This window comes from Taeniopygia guttata, chromosome 2, assembly GCF_048771995.1.
Source record: "Taeniopygia guttata chromosome 2, bTaeGut7.mat, whole genome shotgun sequence".
NCBI classification, from domain to species: Eukaryota; Metazoa; Chordata; class Aves; order Passeriformes; family Estrildidae; genus Taeniopygia; species Taeniopygia guttata.
Genome location: NC_133026.1, coordinates 56,051,172 through 56,074,554, shown reverse-complemented (window position 1 = coordinate 56,074,554; position 23,383 = coordinate 56,051,172).

Genomic DNA, 23,383 nt, shown 5'->3' with positions numbered 1-23,383 from the left:
TTTCTCCCTAAACACAGCAAAAAAAAATGCTGCTCGTTCTGGGTTACATTGTTTTGGTAGCAATAATGACTGATTTGCTTGGGGGAAACTGTCAAGTCTCTGTGTAAATTATTAACAAACATATTTCTGTATTATTTATAAGACATTGAAAATATGGCTTAATGATCATTTGAAATGATGGCTTTAGAGAACAATTGTTTCTTTACAGTTCTTATTGACACAAACAGTTGTTTGTTTTATATAGAGAATATTTCAAAGAGTAGCAAAGAAATGCACATTTTTAATAGCATGTTTTTTGCATATACCTCAACATTTTCTATCCCATTTATAAAGTAAACTTTTATTGTCACAGACACAGTCTGAAGAGAGAGTAGAGATTCACTTAGTGTGAAATTAGCTTTACTGTGAACGTAGCTGTAACTTTTTTTTTAATATTTTCAATTTAATAATGTTAAATTATTCCTTCTTGACAAAAACCATGAAGAAGACACACATATGTGATAACTATTTCTCAAGTTCAAAAAAGCCCTGGGGAATACTATGCTAATGTTCAGGTGCTGAACAACAGAAGCTATATAAAACACTCTGTTCTTCTGCTGGACATCAGAGAGAGAGGATGGTCTCATAGTCAGGAACAATCTCTTCCACAGACTCCTAACTTGAGCTTGGATGAATACATAACCCTCTGTGTGCCTTTATGTTTCTGATTTTAATTAATTGTGTTGGTAACTTCTCTGCACACATAAGGTGATGTCAGTATGTATTTATACACTGTATGTCACTGTGTCCATATTAATGGGATTATTGATGCAATATTTTCACTGGAGCACAGCCTGACTCTCATCTGGGACCAGGATGCTTGCATGAGCTTTTCTGAGAAAACCTGCTAAAAACTTTGGTAAAGAGAATCAAAAACTACATCATGTGCCTTAACAAAACTTTAAACCAAACTTCTTAATTTTACTATGAGTTTGTTCAAAACTTTAATGACTTCTTCCTGTGTGTGTGCCACATGCTTTCATGGATACTTCATCAATTTGAGAACTATAATTAAACTTGTAGCTCTGATTCTTAATAGCATTAAGGTGAGATATCTTAATTGTAAAGAATGAAAACAAGGCCTATTGTTGTTTAATGGTTTGTTGTACATTATTTAGCATGTAATTATTTAGAGGAAACATTTTATGTTAATTATTTCTTTATATATAATATTACTTATGAATTATGTAACAGTTCAGGGATATAAATAATGAAAAGCAATCTTCAGCATAATCTATTTTTCAAAGATTGTCTCTCTTGTATTTTTTTCTTCATTAATGCACACTAGAAAGTGAAGAGAAGAACTCTTTCACAGACAATAAAAATACGAAGTTCTGTTTTTGAAATCATCAAATTGTTTTGAATATGGGGAGGTTAATTTTTTTTTTTCAAGCAAAATTTGGATTTTGGAAAGGAATCTTTTAGCTCACATGGAGCAATATCAGCTCTTTCCTCCAAAATATTTGGTCTTAATTAACACTCGGGTAACTACTGTGAAGCCAACATAGGAAATTCTTATTTATTCAATCCAGATGCATCAAGAAAAGTGTCCAGACTCATTCTAATAATTTCCTTATTTTGTTACTATTGATGCAGAATTTCCAGTGGGATTGTGTCAAATAATGGGCTATCACAGACTGCATTGACAGTAAGATAAGGAGATAGCATCCTTTCATCAGATTGTGTATATTGATGATCTGGGTTGTGTAGACAAAGCGTTTATAGTACCCTTATTTCCATCCATCTGTACATGTTTTTTCAGGGCTGACTTTGTGCATGAAAGGATGTGGCCAGGGTCCAGGATGTTGCAGAAATTTTCTGGCAGGATATTTTGAGTAGCAGAGCATGTTATGATATTCTTTGAGCTGTATGTCTTACACTTGGAACAGAGGTATAAAAATACTCTGAATATAGACAGCAATTTAACAGCATGCTATTTCATTGCCTTATGTCATACTTCATTCTTCTTTTAAATGCAAGGACACAATACATGAAAGCTGGACTGATGGGCAGAACTATTAATCAAATATTTGTAAGCATTTCTGCTGGATTTCCCTTCCCTCCATTAGAAAAGTTATTCAAAAGAGAGTTTGATAAGAAAAAGTCAACTTGTTCACTAAATTAAAATTTAATATATTTTCACCTAGGACTGAATCTGAAGGTTCACAGGCTCCTGAAAAAGATATACACAAATGATGACACTGATATCTTTAATACTAATGAGGTGAATGCAGCTATGAGATAAGCTAATAAAAATATTTTTAATCCATTTGCTTGAAAGGCAATAAAAAATCTTGTTCCTTGGTGGAACAAAAGTGTAATACAGCTATTAAAGAAATTGCAGGGAGAGAGAGATCTAAATAAAGATGACACATCAAATTTAGTATAAGGCTTGATGGCATATAAGAATCTGAAAATGTTATGAGGCTGAGAGACAGTATATATTGGCATAAGTTTTATTCAAGTGTTAGATGAAATACAGTGTCGTCAAAACTAAGATGAACAAAAGGTCTACAATGCTAGGATAAATAGAGGACATAATTACAAAAAAAGTTTATTACTTTCTGAAATTTGAACTCTGATCATATGTAATGGAAAGCTTTGTTGCAATGCATCTCGGGCACCTTTTGATGCATTAGGACAGGATAAGCATAGGGATGCTTTAAGTGGGCAGAGAAGACACCCTGCTAAGAAGAAAATATATTCCTGTGCCAAAAATAGGTACTACATTTAATTCATTAAAACTCACCACTTTGGAGAGGAGTGGTATATGGAGCATTTCACTTACCGGCATCTTTGATTCTGGCTTTATGACAGTGAGAAGATGAACATAATTTTTTTCCTTTAAAGGTGATCCTTCCAGTAAGTAAAGACATCACACAATAAAAAAAAAAAAATTAAAAAAAAAAAAGCTGGAAAACACTCCTACTTATCTTCTCACAGACATACTGCTTTTATTCCTTCCACTCTGAGTGCATCTGCATTAGCATTTTAGTTTGAATCAGAAGACATCTTTTGCTGTGGCATTCCTGATTCACTCTCAAATTATTTTGATTTTAAATTTGAGTGATCTTATAATTACTGAGATGTATTTCTCTAGAATGATGCTAAACTATAGATATATAACAGGAACACACCTGGTACACCTCATCCACAAATGAACATTCAAGCCATAGGGACTTATGAGGGTCAGTTTTACAAACCCTTTTCCCTTCATACAATGTGGATATTCATCCTCAATGTCAACCATTTTTATTCATAAATTTGTTTTCATTTGCACATGCTGAGGTAGATGTAGCCTTGATGTTGAGTACTCCTCATTATTTGAGGATGTGACAAAAATGTAAAAGGTCTTAAATCACTAACCTTTAGTAAGCAATAAGGCGTAGCTAATGGCAAGGGCTGCAAAATATTTTTTATTGCTTTATGAAAATAATCTCATTCGAAGTTTTGTCTTAGAGTCTGCAGGAAAATGGTTGACATTGATTATGTCCTTGAAACTTTTGACAAAAGAAGTCTTGTTTCAGTAGTAAACCCCCAATCTTTTTCCTCCCTCTAGTTTTAATAAATGAGCAAGCCTAGCAGGAGGAAGGCCTGTGCAATTTATCCTAGGGTTTTAGTAGTGATTTTATTTATTCAGTCATTTGTTCTAAGTCTGTTTAGAACATACCATATTGAGCTAATACTGAATGGATGTCATTTGAATTAATTTAGCACATTGAACTAAACAGGACATGAAGACTCCAGTGAAAACACTTGGTTTAGATATCATAACTGAATAATCTGTAGTAGATCATAAGACCATTATTTTGGCTCAGCAGACAGTTCCAAAAGACAGCTAAAGTTCAAAAGTGATGTTTGAATTGTTAATTTGACCTTTAAATGTACTTTGTCTTGTTTGAGGAAAAAATGAAGAGATGAGCAAAGACATCTTCTCATAAAAACCACAAGAAAATTCTTATAATCACTTAATTTACTATTGTTTTCTGAAGTAAATTTTTTCTACTTATCCAGTAGAGGGGAATTAAAGGGCTGTGTAATTTCAAGTTAGATTAAATCCTATGAGCCATATGGGAAGCAAAAACTTCCCTACTTAAAGAAAACAAAACACTCTTAGAAAAGGGTAATTAAACTACAACTAAAGTGCTTTTACGAAACACAGATTAGTGAATCCCTCAAGGTAGAAAATATGTAATTTTACATAACATTATGACTAGGTGTGATGATAAAAAGATAATGTAAACTCCTAATACAATCTTATGACTCATTATAAAAATCCCCAAACATTTTCCAGAAGAGTCTTCAGACTGTCTCAAACTTCTAGATTTATGGATGTTTCTTTAAAATTCTGACTGTGGTGCTTCAAAGCAAAAGATAAGCAAATAATTTAGCAAAAGCATCTATTATTATTCATACTAACTGTGGTGCTTAATTAATGTCTTTTTTATACTGTGGCAGCCAAAACTGCACACAGGACTCGAGATGAGGCCACCCCAGTGCAGCGCAGAGTGGGACAATCGCCTTCCTTTCCTGGCTGGTGATGCTGTGCCTGATTCCCCCCAGGACATAGTTGTCCCTCCTGGCCGCCAAGGCACTGCTGACTCAACTTGCCATTGACCAGGAACACCAGCTGTTTTCTGCAGTGCTATTTTTAGCATTTTTCTTCCCAATCTGTCTGTACATCCAGGGTTGTCCCATCCCAGGTGCAGAATCGATCACTTTCTCCCATTGAATTTCACATGGTTGGTGATTGCCCAGCCCTCTGCAGGGCCTCCCTGTTTTGAAGGGAGTCAGCTTTGCCTCCCGGATTTGTATCACCTGCAAATTTCCTTAGTATCCCTTCTAGACTTGTTTCCAAGTCATTTATGAGGATGTTGAAGAGCACGAGGCTGAGGTTGCAGCCCTGCAGAACCCCTCTAGTGACAGGTCACCAGCTGATGTTGCCTCATTCACTCTTGCACTTTGTGCTCTACACAATCTGAATGCGGGCCTGTGTTGGGAAGGCACCAAGCCTATGTGCATTGGTATTACATGGAAAAATCCTCCAGTTCTTTCCATACTAAATAGTAAAAGTACTATTAAATTCATAGATATTGACCATAGAAAATTTGTGTATAAATATTTATGTAGACGAGATTTGCACAGCAAGACTTCCACCTTAATGTTAAAGTTCTGTCTTGGAGATGACCCAGTTACTGCGTTCATTTCCATTCACATATACCAATATTAAGGTTTTTTACATGTAAATGACCATTGCTAGGCATCAAAATATCAGGAGAACAAATCTAGCTGTATTTTTTTAGTATCAATTTTTACTACGTATGTAGCATTCTTAGCTCTTTATGGGGTGTTTTGAAGAAAACTTTTCTGCCAGTTACCACTAAAGAAGCTATAGTTGACCTAACCTTCTGATGAAAACTTTTACAAGATATTGTTGGATCTTATTTGCTACTAAAGCAACTATATAAATGGTTTTTTTTCTAAGAGCTAAATGCACACTGTTCCTATTTGAGAAGCTCAAACTTTCTCTCTGCTTTTAGGTTCTCTTTCTCACCACCCTTATTTCATTTTAAGAAATCAGATTTAGCAGGCTATTACAACCCTTAGGTATTGTGGTTTACTTCTTCACGCATTTTGCCTTTGTATTTCATTATGCAAGTATTTCTTTTTTTGCTGTCCTGAAGGATTTCTTTTTCATTATGTTGATCTGAATTTGCTTATGTGTCCTCATTTTGTTTGTATTAAAAATTTATGCAAAAGTACTTGTAAATAGGAACAAACCATGTTGTTCATATTTGGAATCAGCACAGTGATGCTCTGCACATACACTGCAACATAAGAGACATAAAAAGGAGAATTGACTGCAGTCTCTGCTGCATGGGAAAGCATGGAATTAATTGGCAAAACATCTGGAAAGTGATTTAATAACATGATTTTTAATATAAGAAGGAAAAAACCCTAACATCACAGCTTTTCCCAGACAATCTGCAGGATACAGCAATCTGTCACAACAGTAATGGAGTATGCTAAATGTCAAACGAAATGGTCAGCCCATCCCAACCCACACATAACTTTTAAAAACCTTTTAAGCCAGGGACAATCCAGGGACCTTCAGAAGATATCCTCACACAAAATTGTGATGATTTGGCTGTTGCTACTTCTCATTTTAAAAATATATTAAGTTTATTTAACATTTTATATCTCAGTTAAATTCCTTGCCTGGAGATTAGACAAGGAAATATAAAATCATGTTCTTTCTCTTTTATATTTTGCATATTTACCCTTCATTTCATATTTACCATCTTTTCTTGTCATCCATACTGACAGTATTTTCTTTTGTTTTTTCCTTGAAAATGCTAGTCCTTCTTCTCAACAGTATTTTTCCATAGGCTTCCATATCAATTTCTTCAAATATACAATACTTAATATTCCATGAGTTTTTGGAAACTGTGCTGCTCAGGAGCCAGAGGAGGTCAGGCAAAGGTGCTCTTCTCGTTTGGTCATTGATTACAAGGCACAGGGCACAGAGTGGCAGCAGTCTGATGATCCCACAGCTGGCTCCTAAATCCTGATTGTAAGGCAGCCATTTTGCTTAAAGAGCTCCAAGATGGTCAATAAGGGTGGCTTCCTTGACTAATTTCAAAGCCACCCCTGTTGGAGCCCCACTTAACAAGTTTCCCCTGGAAGAGAACAAGTTTCCCTTAGAAGATAATGCTACTGATGACTGCACCAGTTACATCAGTCCCAGATCCACATTACTGGATCCTGCTTTAAAAGAGCTCCCTACGTCCCAGCAGATGTTATTTCCAGGCAGGTCACTCGTAGTGGTCGAAGGGATGGGGTGAGACCTTGTGGGCAGAAAGTAAACCCACAGAGAGGCAAGAGCCAGGCTGTTCATGGGGATCGGGCACCAGATTGCCTATGCTGACAGGAGGATAGGCTGCTTTGGAAAAGGACGGGGCTTGAGCAGCAACAAATGCTTTTCTGTCACTAAGCCTGGGGGGAAAAATATCTGCATCCCTTTTGCTTCTTGTTGCCATTCCATGACTTGGATCCTACTGGCACTACCTCTTATAATTTATTTACTTCAGCTTTGGGTTAAAAGCAAAAAATAAGCTCTGTATGGATTTTAGTAAAACTGCTATAAATCCCAACCCAAATGTGAACAATGCCAGTAGGTGTCTAAAACTCTTTGGAGATGGCCACTGGAAACTCATTTTTGTCAGCTCAGTGCTGTGCAGGGAAGCAATGAACTTCCTGATGTGTGGATACTCCTACATAATTTAGACTGTAAAAAAATCCTTTCTCAGTTTATTCACTGCGTTAGTTGTTAGTTGAAGGACCAGGGAAGCTAGTGTCATACCACTTACTATGAAGCCTTTTTCTGTGCTGAATTTCTCTAAATCTATGCTCATTTTGTCGGTTTTATCCCATGCTACTTTGCATACTGTCATTTAATATTAGCAATATTTTAGAGGATGGCAACAGGCTCACTGTGATATTGTACCAAAAGTAAAAATATAAACCCTGAGGCTTGGAGAATAAATTTTTCTTCTTACTTGATGATTTCTCTTTGATTATTATGTATTTGAAATTACTGGTTCTATGACTCACAGAAAAAAGGCAAGAAAAATGACAGGGCAGGGGGCATGTGTGCAGATGGCAACTTGAGTACTTTTTCTGACAAAGCTATAAGAATGCCAGAGATTATTTCCAGATTGTTTATTATACTGGTTCCATCCTACTGTATGATAATTACATTACTGAGAGCTTGAGACTCATGTACAATATGGAATCAAATTATAAACAAGTAACACTAATCTCAAGTCCTGTTCCTTGTCACTGTGAATTTCCCTTTCTTCCTTTGTAGGAAAGAATGATAGCTGAAGACAAGAGAGGCCTTTCAATGGAGGCTTATAGCATATCCTGGATAGAGAAAAAAGGGTCATGCAGGCAACATCATGTCTGTGTACACAGCTGCCTGACTTGACACAGGATTACTCCTCTTTCCAGATGGACTCCAAAGTTCATCATCTGAAAGCAGCCTTTGGACAGCAGCAGCTGTGGTTCTGGATCAGCAAAACAGGTAAGAGTGGCATGATCATTGCCATAATCCATGGTCATCCAAACCTTATATAGTGATCTAAAAAGTTGTCATAGAGGGAGCTAAAGAATGGTGTATGTGATTATATATGTTAACAGAGGCTTTGAGTTTATACAGACAGTGAGGTTGCCTTGGGAGAATAATTTTCCCTGGCTGGGGAAAATTCCTGTGATTGATATCCAGCTCTCTCTCTCTTTCTCTTTGTCTCCCCCTGGATGCAAACAGTTATCCAGTTGGTGTCCAAGTTCTTTATGAGGGGTAGCTCATTTCTCCTTTTACTTAGCATCATCATAATGTACCGATACAGTCATCATTTTCTGCAGAGCAGATTGCACATGGCAGCCAGCCACTCCTGAGGAAAGCAGGGCTCCCTCACACAGAATGGTGGCTTGGGAAGGCAAATGTCCCCATTCCAAATGCCCCTTGCTTCCTTCTTCTTCCCCTACCTCATATGCTAAGCATGATGCCACATGGTATGGAAGTTTGGTCCACTGGGATCAACTTGCCTGGATGTAACCCTTCCCAGATTCTTCTGTACCAATAGCCTGTTTGCTACTGGGATACTGTGAAAAGCAGAAAAGGCTTTGATGCTGTGAAAGCACTTCTCAGCAGTAACAACAACATCCCTGTGTTATCAACACTGTTTTCAGCACAAATCTAAAACATACTCTCATGCTGGATACTATGATGAAAATTAACTATTCCAGCCATACTAGTTATATGACTGCACGTGCAGATGACCAAAACCTGGCCTGTGGTATAGATCTGCTATATAAATGCCAAGACCCACACATTTTTGTGGTATAGATGAAACAAATTATCAAAGAGTAAGCAAAAAGAAAAAAAAAAGGAAAGAAAATCCCTCCATCTAAATTAGTTGTGCACCAAAAAACTGTATTGTGCAAAATTAGAATGATTTATGAGACATCATCCTTAAGAAGCATGAGCATTTGAAGAATACCTGAATTTTGGCAATATGTATATATTTGAAAAGATGTGATTCTTTTGTTTAGCAACACTTGCACTCTCTTTTCAAGCAGTCCTTCATTGCAATGTTACATGACTTAGAATATGTACAAGGTTGACGCCAACCTTGCTATAAAAATCATGCCTCATGCCAACATGAACTTCTGAATTGATATTTTATGGAGCAAAAAAAAAAAAAAAAAACTCAGTGAAGAGGAAAAGTTAACAGCTAACTGTTAGCTTCAGTAGATCTGAAGTAGCCAAGAAGAGGAACATGTGTATTTCAAGATCACAGAAAATTACCTTCAGAAAGCAGGATTGAAAATATATGAAATATGCTATTATACAATAGCTACTTTAACATAACATAAGCAGAAAACATAATGTCTGTCATCTTCTTTTTTTTACAGTTTTATTGACATTTTTCTCATTTGGGCAAAGAGAATTTCCTGTGTGGTTTGAGAAGTAAGTAGTAGCATGAATGTATATGAGTTTGATATATCTAATGAAATGAAATTGAGTAGAGATCATGAATTTTCATTGCCTAATTTCACAATTTCCTATTAGAGTAGTATAATAGCACTGAGAAAGAGTTAAACACTAAAAGCACCTTGCAAATGCTAAAAGCACCTTGCAAACCTTTTAATGGTAGCTTATGTCTTGCAACAACTGCATTTGACCAAGCTTTAATGAAACATGAGAAATTGCTAAAGCACTCACTGCCTTTGCACTTGTCAATGTCCTTTCCATTCTGTGTAAGACCAAAAGATGAATGAGCTGTAAGTCACTTAAGTCCACACAGAAGATAAAATGAAACTACCAATTTGAAAAACCAACCTACAGATAGCTTTCACACTAGCTAAATTGCAACACATGGCAATGTCAGATTTTCTGTCTTATAAAATCCAATAAAAACCCCCTGCAGAAGGCAACCTACATTTTTCAACAATTCTCAAGTCAATACAACTGTCTCAGATCTTATCTCAAAATCAGTAATTACAAAACAAGTACTTCAAATTTGCACTAGCATCTGAATTTAAGAATCAGCCGAAATTCTACTTAACTTCCATATTATATATGAGGATCTGCAGATATGCACAATGCATGGTAAATGGTCACTTAGGCCAATATCAGCTAGAAAACACCACAGATGCACTCTTGCAGTGATTGTGTGGTGTGAATGTGTCAGCTTGGCAGTGAAATGTGGGCCTTTAAAGGTGAGGAGTAGGCGGATGCTTTATTACTTTTATTACTTTGGGTGCAAAAAAGGCCTGTGCAGCCTTGAGTGGGTGCCTTTGCAAATAGAAATGTATTCAGACATGTCTTTGAAACTGCGGAGGTTCAAATCTTCAAAGCCCAACATCAAAGAGGTTACGAAAAAATGGCAAACGCTAAGTTTCAGAAATTAAACCAAAGACCTATTCCCTGCTCTACATACCAAAATGTGAATGTTTAATTAGTGAGGAAGGATCTGTAGATCATGTACAAGAGACATCTGTTCTAAGAAGGCTGTGGGTAGGCCCAGACCCTAGGCAAGTATGGCTGGGGAGAATGTGCATGAAGTCCTGGAAGAAGAGGCCAGTTCCAGGCACAGAACACCTCTTGAGCAAGGCTGGCAAATGCGTGCCAAGCCCAAGGCATGACAGGAAAAAATACTGGGAGAGTTAGCATCACCATCAAGATTCCTGCTCTTTTTGTATTCTTCGTGGTAAGCTCTAACAGAGATTGTGATAGTTATTTTATCATCTGGTTTGGAAGCAACCCCAAACTTAGTATGGCAAATCTGTAGTGAATCCTACACTGATCTATGAAACAGATTCTATTTTATGTCATCTGAATAAATACAGTTAACTCTCATTTGTTCTCATAAAAACCATAGGATCAGTTTAAAAAGAGGAAAAAACAACATAAAATTGACAACTCAAAAATGCCCCAAATAAATGCCCCAAATATACAAACATTAAAACTAGGAAATCTGTAAAGGAACTGTTCTGACACAGGCCCATTGAATCATAAAAATTCTTCTATGTGTGAATTGAATCCTTCTATTCACTTTCTACACTGTAGGCTAGCTCATGAATTCACTTATGCACTATTGAAACAATTTCCTGGTTTAAAACTGCTAACCTCTTCAATGCAAAAGGCAAACCATTGCACACTAAAATAGCAGTAACAAATAAATATAGCTTCACTGTAGTATTAATAGTTGTTTGTTACCAGTTCACAATAAATTCCTGGTGACAGTGAAATTTGTACTAAAAGATTACTTCCCCTGATCCTTATCAACTCCTTTCCATCTGACAGTGTTTATCACAGGTTTTTTGCCTCTGTGAGTTAAGTTTAAAACAGGAACAAAAAATAATGTGAGGGAAAGAGTGAGTTTTAGGACTCACTAATCTGTTTAGGAAAATTTTGTAAGTTGTTGTTCCATAAGCTACTGAGAAAAAAGAGTATTCATTCTCAGTGTGCTATTTCCTATTACAACTGAATGGACAGCTTATTTTCATCAAAAGATCTTATCCCCAAATTCCAAATTGCAGATTTTTTTTCCTAGTCTATGTCATAAATCAATTCTGAAGCTTATTTGAACATAAAGTAGTTATCTAAATTTTCTAAATTGGCATGCATTTCTTAAAAGAGAAAACCCCTTTTTCCTGTGTTAGTCTTCTGCAATTTTACTGGCTTAATCAGGTAAGTTCAAGTCAGGATAAAATCAGCAAAATAATAGAATAAGAGAACAAATGACTTCTGTCTTTCAGAAATAAGCTGTTAATTTGTTTCCACTCATAAGAAGAAACATCAATTCTATTTCAAAACTTCAGATATGAATATGTGTTTCTGTTAATGATTTTACAGTATATACCTATCTTCTATTTTCAGTACCAATTTCTTCAATTTTCCTAATATTTTGCTTTAACATATAGTGAAAGATTTCTTTCTGAGAGTTCTTTTTCTTAACAGGAATTTGCACTCCTCTCAAATTTCAGAAAGATTTCTTTGATAAATCATGTGAAAAAAACTGTGGGAATTGATTTTTTATTTTACTTGATTTCTAAGAAGTTAAATGAAAGAAATAAAATGTTTTCTTTCAAAAAACTTTTTAAGTTGACTTTTATTATCTATGAGCTAGTTGTGGAAAGTCATAATGCATTGATGCCTAAATGATTTCTTAAATTAGTAGTGGCAATTTTCCATGGTTGAATGTGTTCTATTACTATTCATCATATACATACATTATACTATATTAAATATAAACTATTTCAGTTTCTAAAACCTTTTTAATCTAGGTAATTATTGTTAGAAATAATATTACAGACTTTAAAAGTGTTTGTCATCTTTTTTGACCAAAAAGTGTGTATGCTTTTAGACCTGTATGCAATAGGATAAGTTCCAAAATTTCTCCAATTGCAAAGGTTTTGATTAAAATTTGAAAGTTTTTTGTAAGTGTTTGTAGAAAAACGAACAAATCCTTCATATTAGAAAAACCTTGACCCTACCTCACTACTTTCCTTGCAAGGGGAGAAGAAAAAAATGAGAGGAAAAAAGGTCCTTTTAGGGATAATGGCTTATGACTGAACAAAAATTATCCATTCCGGATGCTTATAGTCTCTTTTAAAACACTCCTTTAAAACCCTATTTGTCTTAAAATTACTGAATTGTAGAGATAAAGATTACATCTGTGCTAAACTGCATTGAGTTTAATTTATTTTTATTCTTCTGCAAAAAACCCATGTTTATAACGGAGGTGCACATACTGATTGCTACTGTGTTGACAAAATAACTTCTGTCTTTAAAATCTTTTGGGTTTTGTACATTCAGGTAGTAGATAGGTAATTAAAAAAAAAAAATGTTAGATGTTTTACCCAAACAACTGAAACACATTAAGAAAAATTAAACTATGACAGTAGATATTAAAACTTCACTGTAGAGTGCTTACAACACATTTGCTAGTTTATAGTCATGGCTGTTGTTTCTGTTAATATCTGAGACTCATCCAAATGTTGCAGAGAAGAAAATTCTCACAGAATTCCTGAATAAGTGTAACACATATCTTGATCAGATGACCAGTCAAAACATTAATATATGGTTTTATTCAAAGGTTTTAAGTGCAAACATATTGTCCCAAAATGAATGAAAGACATGTTTACATATATGTTTAACATTATTTCAGTATAATAACTTTATCTGTTACTCTATCTTCATTAGCAGCAAAGTTTTGCCTAGCACCAGGTTCATTTTCAATTTCTGTCTCTTACCCAAAGTCTGACTTTCAGAGATGCTGAGCATGGAAAAATCTTGCTTTTGTAGGACCAGAAATGCTCAACATATGTTCCTCCAACACCGTAATCCAACTAAACTCACCAGTACTGAGACATCCAGAAAGAATGATCCCGTGGAAACATAGTATTCAATTCATTTTTGTCCTCTTTCATAATGAGCAGCACAAGTATTTTCTAGGGAATTTACAAGGTTCTGTTAATTGATGCCTATTAATTTACTTAAATTCCCTGAAGAAAAGACATTATGTAATTGCAAAATATTATTATTCCTCCTTCAAAGTATGAGCTTTATTCCTCATTTTACAAGTGGAGCGTTTTGTCTGCTTTTCTGCTGGCTAAGTTCCAAAGTGGAAAGACTTTTAATTACCTGCTAGAATGACAAGGCCCATTAGGCAGCTTTGGGTGCAGCTTCTTATTGAGAAAGTCTTTCCAGCCTACAGAGGATAGTGTGTGCCATCTACTGCACAGGAGTCCATTAAAAATCTGAAATGTCAACTGAAGAGGAGAAGGATGATCTGTGATGGCATTATGCTAATTGATTCCTGTAGTTGTACTGAAGTGACTCATAGAAAAATATTATAGGATTAGTCATTCAGATGGATTGGAATAATGGAATCCTTAGGGTTGGAAAAGTCCTTTAAGATCATTGAGTCAAACCATTAACCCATACTGCCAAGTCCACCACTAAACCACGTCCCTAAGTGCCACATCTACAAGTCTTTTCATAATATGAGTTCTCTTTCCAGTAAAGCTCATTTTATCTAACCTTTGATTAATATTTTTTGAAGTGTTACCATTTCCTGCCATGTATTGATTACTTTAATTGAACAGTGCTCTAGTATCTCGGCAAGAGCACAAAAATCAGACATTCATCTGAGCATGTTTCTTGAACAAAAAGAAAAATTATTCATCATGATACTCATATTGACAATTATTTCTGTTAATATTCTAGAATATATGCTCTCTGTTTTACTATTTCCTGCTATAACAAAACACTCCATGTGCATTTGAATTGCTTTTTTCTTTATATTCTTGGTATTAAGTATAAATATACTCAAGAAAGAACAGAAATATGGGAGAAAACATACTTGCTTTGATTTTTGGATACCTTCACTGTATTTTTTTTACACGGTGATTAATGTTTAAACATACAGTACTTGTAAACAAAAAATCTGAAAATGTAATCTTGTAAAGGATGAAGAATATTTGCTGTCTGGCCTGCACAATATTGTGTAGTATGAACTGCATGTATTATGCACCTCATGAAATCTTCTTATACCTATTTTACAGAATGGAGAGAATTTCTGGTTACACAGCAACTCCCTTGACTCCATGCAATATTCCAGTCAGATGGAAATATTCATTGTGAATTAACTAAAATTGGGCATATTTAGACAATAAGGAGTCATTTAAATCATAGTGATTTATATGTATCTTTCCAAATATTACTCACAGCCATGAAGGAGGATGAATGGGATGCAAATATAATAATCAGTTGTTCTTGAGTAAACAGTCAAGTATAGAAAGGATAACATTTGACAGAGGTTATCGCAACGTTATTTATCAAATGCGGGTGCTGAGATAGGATGAAGATGGGAACTCCAAAAAGAACAAAGCTAGCCTTTCTAAGAAACCTAGCAAATCTTTCAGGTTTATCATAAACTTCAGTATAATCATGCCAGAAAATATTTAGGTACATCATGGCTATTTACTAGCCAGTTAAAAGTTATAGAATTCTTAAGTGGAATAGTACGTAAAAGCCAGGGAATCTCAGAAAACAGGAAGCTGGACAGGACAAACACAGGTCTGAACCAATGTGGTTAATCAAACGTTCTCCGTTTATTCGAGATAAGATGGTAGTTTATATAAGCTTATACATAGTTTACAAAAACAAAGGCACTCTGATTGGCAAGCTAACATTGTTTACCTTTTCCTTAAGGTGACCTAAACCTTACACTATAAACCTATACTAATTCACACCCAGACAGCCCAGTGGTCCCCATCACACCTTAATACTATTTCTATCTGCGCCACAAACTCTTAATTTCTAACTGCGTCAGAGGCTTGAAGGCCTCACAAGGCCCAAATCTGAGGCCTAGACTGGAGTAGCTCAAATCTCATAACTCATGTCCTCTTTCTCTCAAAAATGCTGCAACAGTATGTAAGTTGTATTTTGACAATAGATGAAGCAGGGAATGTTGTATAAAAATTTGAGAATGATACTTAACCACACAACAGAACTGCACCATGCAGAAGTAACTTCACTGAGAATGTAAATTACAGAACAGGGTGAGCTCATGACTGCCAGAAACCACTGTCCTTAATTAATTATCCCTAGCTATTTTTACTGTGGTACTCCCCTTCTGGTGCCTGCACCAAAAGGCAGGAGCTTCCAGTACCAGAGATTCTGCAAAGTGAGCATTTCTCCTTTCTCCTTTGCCCTAGTACAGTCCCCTTCATCCACTGGTCCTGCCTCCTATGGCCTCTTTTTGTGTGTGTGTTCATTTCCTTTAAACTGATTGTTCATATTCCCACTTTCTTTCAACATTCTCTCTTGGCTGAATCTCAACTAAAAGAGCTTTCTGATAGGAGAAAGGGGCTTTTCATAGTGGTACAAGGTCGAGGCTGGGGAAAAGAAAACTCTGACCTATTTTCTCTGACCTAGGTACTTGAGTATGAATTCTACTGGTCAACACAGCATGACGTTAGTCTTTGATTGGAGCTTGCACCTATTAATAGGACACAAAACAAAGTTTGTCACAGCTCAAGGCGTGTGATGCAGTCATTCCCTTATAAGAAGAAGGACTAAAGTAAAGGATGTTTTTACTTTAATTCCTTTTTTTTTGATTGGTTTGGTTTGTTGGTTTGTTGAGGATATTTTCCTTACTTTTGTTGCACTGTTCCTTGGATCACTATAAGCTGTTCTGATGTTTTATTTCTGGTGTAGCTGGAGGTGTCTATTTATATTTGAAGGGCAGGACACTGCAGCTATATATTGACATAATACAGACCAGTTGCACATTCATTTCAACAGGACCTGGTAGGATATCCATCAGGAATGTCCTTGTGATTTTGGAAAATAACCGGTCATACTGATTGCACAAAATATCCACACATAAGAATTATTAAGAGGATTGTACAATGAGTGATTGGTATTTCTTAAAATCTCAACGTAAATTCTTATCTCCTATTGAGAGATTGAAAAACTATTTGAATTTAACACTCCAAATAACACCTGGGAATGCTCACGTCACAGCTCAACTGCTTGGGGTTGGATTGTGCTCCATAGCTAGATTGCAAGTTGTAGCTATTTTCACCTCAAAAAAAAAGGGTAAGCAGATTCCAAAAACTTTCTACCTAGCAGAGAAAGGGAGCTGGTATAAGGAACCTGATAACCCTTGCTTGTGCAATCTGCATGCTGTTCATCCTACACTACAAGATTTAAATTGTAAAATAAATTCAGGTTTCATGAAATAACATTTCTCTTTTGTTTAATTTAACAACCCTGATTATTGACTTAGTGGTGGGTTATAAACTATTAAATGGGAACAAGCTTGTCTGGTTCAGGTATATTCAGTCTGCAACTAGGGATTTTTCTTTTTTGAACATGCTGTCATTCATATTTTCTAGATGGAAAGCAGAGTGTTAGCATCCCATTGACCACTACACATGTCCTTAATCCATCCAATAGCAGGTAAATGACAAAAGCAGGAGGAAGCTCCATGGGAAAGCTTTGTCTAATTTTTGTTGAGTTGGATTCAGTACATGTGGAGGAGGAAAGCTTCTGTTTCCTTTTGTGCTTGGGAGATTTTTTTGTTGTTTTTAAGCTCACAGCTGTTTGCCTTTGAAAGCACATTAGCAGGTCAATTTTGTCTACCTAGCTTCACTGTCACCAATCTCCACAGTTAGTAAGTCCCATCTGGATCTTGGTAACAGATCTAAATGTTTCATTTTATATTGTTGTCAATATATATTGTTTTATATTTGGTTTATTTTATATTGTTTTCTTTAATCACAAATGGTCTTACTTCTGGGGAGACTCAGCATTTGTATCATTGCCCTTTCCTGCCTACCATGTCCTTTATGAAATGTTTTCAATTCAGCTTTGCCTTTTACGATTATCCCAATTTTGCTGCTCACATAAGTATAGTGAGAAATCCTGCAAAAAGTTGGCAAAGGGTATCTAAATCAAAGCAGGAATGAGATTTTAGTAGATAGATTTCTGTGATAGACAAGAAATAAGAATGAGGGAAATTTTTTTTGTCCATTCCCATCTGTTTTGAAATAAAAGCCATGCAGCTTTTGTAAGTGTACAAGAGAAGTGACTGTAAAGGACACACAGTATTTTTGACCAAAAAAAAATCAATTTATTTCCCTGCACAGGAGCTGTTAATGGCAATTGTTAGCACCTACATGGAATTCTATTTTTCTTCTTTCCAGGCATACTGAGCCGCATTTCGACAGGAAATAAATAGCTTATTACTTTCTGGGTTAGGAAATAGCTGCTATAGAAGTTGTTGACTGGGTAGATGAGACTTCCCTCTTATGAAAAGAAATTACTTGTGTGTCATTATTCATTTCATTCTATCTGTTCTAAAGTATTTTAGATGTGTTTAATTAAGAGTGAGGCTGCTTTTCTCTAGCTATTTGCATATGATGAACGGCATTTCTTTTATAATAGAAATAACTTTGTGGTCTTCTAAAGGAACCTTTCTTCTCAAAAGTTAGCTAGTACAAAATCTGCTTCTTGCTCTCGAGTTGATTGTATATTAGTTAAGTATGGAAAGTTGAACACAATCATTTTTGTAAAAAGAGCAAATAGATGAATCAAGGGATCCTGTATTGGTATTTTCTAATATTTTTTACATACACATCATAGCAAAAGCAGGGAAAAAAAAGGGAAAAAAGAATATTTAGAAATATTTTTGCAGAGTCACTATAGCATCATTGTTTGTTTAGCCAGTTATGGAAATGCATTAAACAATCTACCCTGAAAAGGAATATCATCTTTGCTATAGACAAGATTACTCTCTACATTATAAAACAGAATGCTTGATAGTGTTCTGTCTGTAATTTGCATGGAATTTATATTATTTAGGATTATTGTGATATGATGCCTTTGTCATGTTTTGGATTGGTATTACTAGAACATTCAAGGCTCCATTTGAAACCAGTATTTTGACACTCTAGCTCATCATGACAGCAAACGCTGAAGTGCTCAATATGGACATCATGCAGCAATATATTTCCATTTATAAATACTGTATTTTGTTAGCCAAGGGTCTTTTTCTGCTAGTAGTGTGTTGAAATGTTTTGCTCATCCACCTGGCCCACACTCACTCATGCATGTAAAAGCCATTAAAGATTTTCTTGCCCCATATTGCTTTCTGCCCTTGGCAAACACCTGTTTATCCATATGGAAAAACAGGCCCTATCAAGACTAGTGTTTCTTAGCAATCACTATTTGATTAATTTAATGCCCTCCTTCCCAAAAAAAAAAAAAACAAACAAAAAAAAAACTAAACAAAAAAACCCAAACAAAACAAAAACAACAACCAAACAAAAAACAAATATAAACCACCCCAAACCTGCAGACAAATTACTTCATTTGGGGTTAAAATAATTTGGAGACATTTTTATCTGATATTTTTATTTTTCCTAGAATCTCTTATAATATTCTATTTCCTTTCAGCAATCAATAAATTCATTTGCCTTTACAAGAAGGAAGGTTTAAGAACTCTATTCTGAAAGGCCTGATTTTTTGCAGCACTCCAGTGTAACTCTTATAATGTTCTCTTAGCTACCTATATGCCTCATGAATTTTTAATTTCACCCCAAAGGTTATCTTTTTCTTAATTTTTAACTTCTTTAATGTTGAAGAGCATTTACATGACAAATAAACATTTAATTGATGTTCGAAAAGACTTTGCTTGACTGGCACTGATTGTTCTTAGCTTCACAGATCTTAGCTTATCTATAACATGGCACAACTTGCACCACAGCTACAGCTCATCACTTTCTGCCACATGTTGCATTGAACGGATTGCTTGCTGGCATTTCTGGATTTACACAGCAAGCTCCGTGGGCAGGCTGCAGTATGGCTCCATCTGTGAAATCCTTGGGAACAACAGCAGCTCAACAGGAGCCACTGCTGCCTAAGCACTTGAAGGAGTCTGCTGTAGCCAGGCTGAAAGGAGCAGTTCAGATAGGTGCTCAGGTCATGGCAGTTTCTCCTTGAGGATGACATGAACCACCTTCTGCATCTAAAAGTTGTGTTGGGAGCATCTGGGAAATGGAGGAAAGCTCGAACGAAATGGGTACTTTGTGCAAACATCTTTAGATTAAATTAACTATCTTTGGTAATGATAAAACTTTAACTGTACAGGCTATTTCCACCACAGACCATAAAGAGGAGGTAATAGATTGTGTGCAGATGTAAATAGCACTCGAGAGAGTGATAAAGGTTAGAAGGTAAGGTGATGCCAACCCTATGTTTCAACTGAAGACAAAAACACCAGTCAGAGCCCAAGAGAACTTTCTTAATTTTTATTTATTTTTTTTTAGCAAAAAAGGGCCCTTAGGTTACCCTTGCTGAATATCTAAAGCTTCCTTATGCTTAATCTTAATGACAGCCTCCTGCTCCCTCCAGTACAGAAGTCTACTGGGGTTTAATCTGACATAGTGCTCAGGGGAAGAGGGGGAAGAAAAGTTTAGAGACCTTTGCCAGAGGCCTTTGCCTAGGAAGCCATTCCCAGGAGACCAGGTAAACTGGGACAGGCTCAGGCAATCCTAAGGGTGATGCAGAGCAAAAAAGGAGTATGTAAGAGCATCAGACTCTGCTCCATTGTGACTACTTTATTGAGAAGGGACAGAAAAAAAAGCTAGCAAGTTATAAATAACTTGAGTGAGACTCTTTTTAGGTAATACTGTATTGATTGCACAAAAATAAAATATTCTAGTTGTAAACTAGCAAACTTTAATGAAGGTTCCATCTTAAATCACAGTATACTATGAAATCACTTCATATATGTTGCTAAGAAACTTTCTATGAGTAGTTCCCAAGTTCATAGCTATGGGATATATCACTTGGTGCTATTCATAAATTATCTAGAGCCAAATGTGTAAAGAGGTAATGCTGAAATTATATCATTGAACTACTGCAGGCATTATTAACAGTAACCAGAGTAATAGGAACACTATCTGTGTCCTTGATTAACAGCTTAAACAGAGTTGCAGACGTTTCTGGCAAAGCTCATCTGTCACGAGTTCAGGATGATAATGGTCCGGTTGCTGTGGATAACTAAAACATTGCCAGTGCACAGCAGTGCCCTGACTGCATCATTTATGAGCCTGACAATATTTAGAACATTTATTTACAGTTATGATGATGTACCAGGGTCTCAGACTGCCGCAGTCTTTGGAAGACTTGACTACAAGAGCTGCTCAGTGAAGAAGGCATGGTGTATCTGATATGATATCCAGTTCTGAGAAAGCAGAGATACAACAAATAGAAAAGTTAAAGAATGAATTGTCTTTCTCTGTGAAGCTGCCATACACCTACAGTCTTCTCTTTATCCTTTTGACCTTGAAGAAGAAATTAAAAGGAAAATGAGCCAGTTTTTTACCGATAAATCTCCTGACTGCACAGGATCAGAGTGTCTGGTACCTGAGGGGCCAGCTTGGTCCTGCTGGCACTTACCACCCTGACTGCCTGGGTGTGAGTGGCTCTCACCTGGGGCTGTGTGAGACCATCTGTCCCAAAGGCAGGAGGAGCCAAAGAGTAACAAACACCAACTGAGTGTCCCTAGGGTGGGGGTCAGCCAGTTCATGCTGGCCACACTGACCTGGCTGCCCTGGGGAGGGAAGTGGCGTGTACTGAGGGAACATATGGAAAACAAATACAAGCGTACCCCAGTATTAAAAGGGAAGAAACTTCTATCATGAACACCAGAATCTGCTTGCCAAAGACATCTGGATGCTGATGGTTATTGCAAAAAGCCAGTGATAGTTAGTAAAGGCTCACAAACTAAGTTGCACAGAAATGCAGGTGTAAGAGTATGTATGTGTAAGACTGTGAATAAAAATTTCCTCTCTGCTGTTAATTTCCTTAAGTTGCTAAAAACTAGGGGTTGTTGTAATTTTAGTAAAAATTCAGTGAAAATTTTAGTGAAAAGTCCATATTTGGTCTCTGCTCATCAGCACACACCTAACTCACGTTTTTTGTTCAATTGATTAATTATATCTAGTTCCCATATAAACAGTACTCCTCATTAAAGCACTTTGCAAAAGAGGTCAGTGTCATTAACTGCACTTTGCCATCAGTGAAACTGAAGCACAGAAGCTGATGGCTATGACTAGTCTGCTGGGGTAACAACTAATCAATCCTGCAAAATTTTTGGATATATATTTTGATTTAAATATAAAAAAATTAAAATCTTGCTGCAAAAAGAAAAAGCTTTTTTTTTAAAAATCAAAAATTGACAAGTTTGTTAAGAATTATGTCCTGTTTGTTTCCTAAATTGTTAGTAAATCAACTCTGAAACTAGAAAGACATAATAAAATCCAGAAGCAATACATTTGAAAGGTGTTCAGGCTTAAAATTTGCATTTGGAAAACAATAAGTCTTTGGATTAAAAGTAATAATTTGATAATTTGCTGTCAAACCTGACCCTATTGGTGTCAACCCTAGTGCCAGCTAGATACATAAACCAAAGTAATCAAAGTTAACTCAGCCTACAAAAACAAAATACAAGTAATTTTGAATTAGAATTGCACAAGAGTAGCTTTCTTCCTAATTTTATAGATTATATAACTTCATGGTTTTTTTTATTGCTAAAGCCAACCTTGCCCATCATATTTTCTTTAAAGAGAATTTGATTCTAGACTTAATGAGGGATTTCTTTTTCTTATTGCTTATTCCAAACTTATTTGAGTTGAGGAAAATGGGAGAGAAAGAATGACTGTGGATCTTACCAAAAATATGTAATCGTCAGAGTTTTTTGAGGTAATTCCTTTATATGAAAGAAAAAGAAAAATATTTTTCCATCTGCACAGAAGTTTCCCTGAGAAGATTTTTGGTTGTGTTATGTTTTGCTGCAGTGAAATTGTATCTTTGTCAGCTGGAGATATTTTATTCCATTCCTCAGTGGCAGAGATTGCTGATGAACTAAAGTTATTTAAACAGAAGAAGGAGGAAACAAAACCAAGAAAAAGTGACTGATATGTTTAGTTCTATGGAGGTAAACAAAAAGGAAAAGAGTTCAGTAATTAGAATTTAAGTTTGAATCTTTGCATTTTCCACTTTTGGAAGACTCACTCTCTCCTTGAGCATAGCATTTAATCATTTCTCCTTCAGTTTGTTTTTAAAGTAGAGATACTCACATTCATCTACATCAGATACTACTAGAAAAATAAATAATATAGTCATTTATATACTAATATTTAACCATGTTTATACCACTATTTAATCACATTTATATATCCATATTAGGGCTCATAGAAGCATCAAAAGACATATAGGCATGTAGGTATGTATGGACAAAACACCCTGCATTGAGTATCTTCATTCTTGACAAAAGTGGAATTTACATATTTGTAGAATTAATGGGAAGAATGTTGATTTTAAAATTTCTGTGCTTTTCATTCCTACATCCTTTTTTTTGCTCCCCTTCCTTCCACAGACTCAAACCTGATATACAAAGGCAATCACAGCATTTAGAATATAAGCTAAGTGTATGCAGAAAAGACCTTTAAATGGTATTCTGAACAAAATATCTAGGCAGTATCACAGAAGAAAAAACTGAATTTATTAGTTTTTCATAGAATCACAGAAAAAAGACTAAGCACTGAAATGTATCTTAAAGGTCATCTAGTCACATCCCCCTGCCATGTGCAGAGGCACCTCCCACTAGATCAGGTTGCTTAATGCCTTATCCAGCCTAGCTTTGAACACTACCACGGTTGGAGCAATGCATAAGAATGTATTTTTCCACAC